The sequence below is a fragment of the Nicotiana tomentosiformis genome, chromosome 3, assembly GCF_000390325.3.
Source record: "Nicotiana tomentosiformis chromosome 3, ASM39032v3, whole genome shotgun sequence".
NCBI classification, from domain to species: Eukaryota; Viridiplantae; Streptophyta; class Magnoliopsida; order Solanales; family Solanaceae; genus Nicotiana; species Nicotiana tomentosiformis.
The window spans coordinates 38,778,782-38,783,353 of record NC_090814.1 but is presented as its reverse complement, the minus strand read 5'-3'; positions in this window follow the sequence as shown (position 1 = coordinate 38,783,353).

Below are 4,572 nucleotides of genomic sequence, written 5' to 3'. Positions count from 1 at the left end.
ACTTAGTTTATTATGAAATTTCAAACTTCAACATTCGATGCCGAAACCTATCGAATCAAGTCTGATTGACCTCAAATTTTGCACACAAGTCATAAGTGACATAACGGAACTATTATAATTTCTAGAATTGGATTACGACCTCGTTATCAAAAATTCAACCTTCGATCAAACTTTTCAAAAATCGTCTTTTTTCCAACTTTCGCCAAAATGCGTCGAATTATCCTACGAACTTCCAAATCCAAATCCGAACACGCGCCTAAGTCCAAAATCACCATATGAAGCTATTGACATCATCAAAATTCCATTCCGAGGTCGTTTGCTCAAAAGTCAACTCTTTGATCAACTCTTTCCATTTAAGCTTCAAAATGAGAATTTCTCTTTCAATTAAATTCTAAATCTTCCGAAAATCAAACTCGACCACACCCGTGGGTCATAATAGATATTATTAAGTTTCCCGGGACCTTAAGTCGTTGAACAGGGCATTAATTCTTAAAACGACAAGTCGGGTTGTTACATTCTCCACCTCTTAAACATACGTTCGTCCTCGAACGTGCCAAGAATCTTTGTGAGGACTTTAAATTACTGAGTGTATTTTTACACACATACTTGTGGGTGATTCTACGTTCCCACAATTTAACACGGGTCCGACGACACCATCTCAATTGAGATTATTTCTTTTCTCCATTCTTATAAGCTTTAAAGGAAATTCCCTAACTCTCCAACCATTTCCATAAGGACTGATTTTCACTTCGGCGCACGGTATTAGTCTCTACTAGCTATAGTAACTCATGCCTATGCACACATCAACTTTCTTGATAGTATTAAAGTATTTCAAAAAAAAAATTCGGGGTGTTTCATTCTTCCCCGCTTTGGATCATTCGCCCTCAAACACCTAACATATTTATCTCTTCCTTTGCAAATCTTAATCCTCCAAATTTTACTAACTCCCAAATTTTTCAGAAATTTCGGCAAAGTCCCCCGTGTAATTGAGCCTATCCACCTGCCAGAGTAACACCAAAACCACTCCTAATAACATATCCACAACCCAACAAAATACCACAAGGTACATATCAATAAGACCAATCTCAGCAATACAAGCACTGCATTTTCATAATGATATCAGGACATGAAGCACATCATATGTATGCTCATCACCACATATCTGGTCTTAAAATTTATTCATAATTAATTCCAGTATCATCAATTAATCTCATATTAACCACCACCTCATTTCGAATTTTTCACAACATTAACAACAGAATGTGAGGCATGAAGACCTCATGATTGCTTGATCGGATTGATGAGTCACATTTAATGCCACTTGGGCACTCATCTCATAGGTTAAAACTCAATGTTTACAGCACAAAAATGGCTGAATATGCAGAGAAAAATATACAAGAATTATCAAATAAGCCTAACAGGCATGACTCCATATTAATACTATTGTACAATTAAATTTCACAAAGGAAAATTTTTAAACTCATAAATATTTCACCACAAGGACCTCGTCCTTACATAACTTCCATCGCGGATTGCAGTCCGGTTTAAATATTTCACATCATGTAAAAAAAATGTGAGGATCTCGTCCTCAACTCCGAATCACAAGTATGTTGCACATTGTGCCAACTGTAATTTTCAATTTCCTTTCTTTCTTCTTTTTAATATATTTCATAAATAATTTTCACAACATATAATAAACCCTCATATCGGTAGGGTATATAATTCATAAAATTGAAATCAATTATTCTGAAATCACATCAAAACTCACACTAGTGAGAAATAAAAAGTCACGTTTGGACTTATAACCCTCAATGATGTACAAAATAAAAAATGATAGACACAGGCTAACATCATCAAACCTCCTAACAGGGATACACATGTGAGTGGTTCACAAAATTTCGAAGCTTACCCATAAGCAGAGCATAATAGGAGGACTCACCTCAATATTCGGATCCAAATCAAATTAAGGGAAAATATCCTTTTTATAACAAATCAGGATCATACTTGTAACGACACCATCTGGTGTATCGGCCTCAACCAAATCATAGCATTTATAACAACGAGTCGGGCCTCCACCTCTTAGGCGCTGACTACCCGTCTATCCTCCACCTCTAACTGAATGTGCACATGAAGTATTAACTAGAATAAAGCTTGTAGTTGGAGTATTATGATGAAATCCACCCCTCCCAAGTCTGGGACAATCTCTCATGATGTGCCTAGTGTCACCATACTCATAACAACCCATCTGAGGGTCCGACTGCTCACACTGAGTCTGTGCCGGATAACTAGAATAACCATTATAAGAACCCCGTGCTGGTGGTGCATTAAAGAACTTACTGGAATACCCCGAGTATTCTGAAATTGTTTCCATGACCCCGTTGATAATGAAATGTAGAATTATTAACGACGCGGGAATACCGCAAGTCCCAGCATCATCCCATACAAATCTCAACTCTTAATCATATACAAGTTTCGGAGAACCTTTCCAATACAACATACATACATCTCAGGCCAAAACTCATATAACACATGACCCCGCAATTTGATCGTTGATAGTGGACTCCCTCACTTGGCGCGAATCCATAGGACACATTCTGATGATCCACAATACTAACCTTCATTGCTCGTAGGACACCGGTCATAAGACACCTCAAGCCATTTATTTGGCGCATGCCATCCTCGTAATAGTTAAACTCGCTTCCTCCAGTGCCTTTGTTGCGTATGTACCCTTAGCTAAATAGAAATCCCATACGAACTACATAGTCTCTAATACCACCAACTATTTCAGATCTACATCCACCCCGTGACCCTACAACAATTGTGATTATTAGGCAATTAATTAAACCTTCTTAATATCATACTTATCAACAAAATGTCAGAACCTGCTGCACCTCAATATGCACAACTGAATGATCTCTTAATACTTCCGCATCCTCGATCTGGACGACATATTGTAATAATGGTTGAGCAACCCTGGGTCCCTTATAACCCTTCTATAGTATCACAAACTGTTGGCGCATAGCTGATACAGAGTGCGCAATTTCATACATGAGTGGATGCAAAAGAACATAAGATATATGCTTCAAGGTGAATAAATGTCGCACGATAAGGAATGAAAGAAGTGAAATTTCCTAACAGTTCTGTAGCCTCTCGAAGATAAGTACAGACATCTCTGTACCGATCCGCAAGACTCTACTAGACTTTTTCGTGACTCGTAGAACCTATGAACCTAGAGCTCTGATACCAACTTGTCACGACCCAAAATCCCACCACAAGCGTCGTGATGGCACCTAGTCTCTAAGACTAGGTAAGCCCGTTTTCATTAAATTTCGAAGTTATTTTTTTTAATTATAAACGAAACCAACAACGGAAATAATTATAACAACCTCCTAAGACTGGTAGTACTGAGTCACGAACTCTAACATAATACATGAAATGTTCTCAATGATCGAATACTCAATACTGTTTGATTAAAAATTAACAGTACAATAAAATGAACAAACTCCAAGGGACTGCGACGACTAAGCAGCTCTACCTTGAATCTTTGCGATCACACTCTAACTTTGTCCAGGTCCGATACCTCCAATACCTGGCTCTGCACAAAAATGTGCAGAAGTGTAGTATGAATACACCACGGTCGGTACCCAGTAAGTATCAAGACTAACCTCAGTGGAGTAAAGACGAGGTACACTCAAGACACTCACTAGTCAAATAACCTGTACAATATAATAGTATACAATAGTACTGGAAAACAACTAGCAATGATAACAACAAACTCAACCAGTGATATAACAACAAGGCAATAAGAACATCATAATTATTACTCAGGCGAATAAGGAACACAAGTACAATCAACAAGTCAAGTCCTTCAAATATAAATCCTTCACATATTATTCTTTAAGATAAATATCTTTCGAATATACTTCTTTTGAATAATTATCTTTCAAATATAATTCTTTTCAATAAATATATTTTCAAGTAAAAGTAACCATGTGACACCTCATTTCACAATCATAAAAAGTACGTGTCTCAGCCCACTTTCCTATTTTCAATGGCACCTCGTGCCCATATTTCTATCACCATCACACCGACAACTCACGTGTCAATAATAAAATCATCATATTTTTCTCCGGAACCTCATGCCCTTATTATTTTCATAACTGCACGGACAACTCACGTACCAAAATATCAATGTATATAAGATCCGCATGATCAATTTAGTTTCAATAAAGTAACGTTAAAAATCTTTAAATCAAGTAAGAAATCATCAAAAAGATAAGTTTATTTTAGAAATCGTTTGAGTGAGGAAAAATGACATTTCTATTAAAATAAAGCATCAGCTAAACTACTGATTTGGATATAGAATTTATTAAATTAAACATACTAGAAAATTTTCTTTTATTTAAAACAACTCAATCATCAAAAACAAGTACAATCGAAAAATACAAATCCTCAAAGTCTTGTACGAAAAAAGTCAAGGTCAACACACTACATCAAGAAATACAAAACACTTAATATTAAGTCAAATAATAAATCACAGAAAATACAAGAATTTATAAATAATGAAAAAAA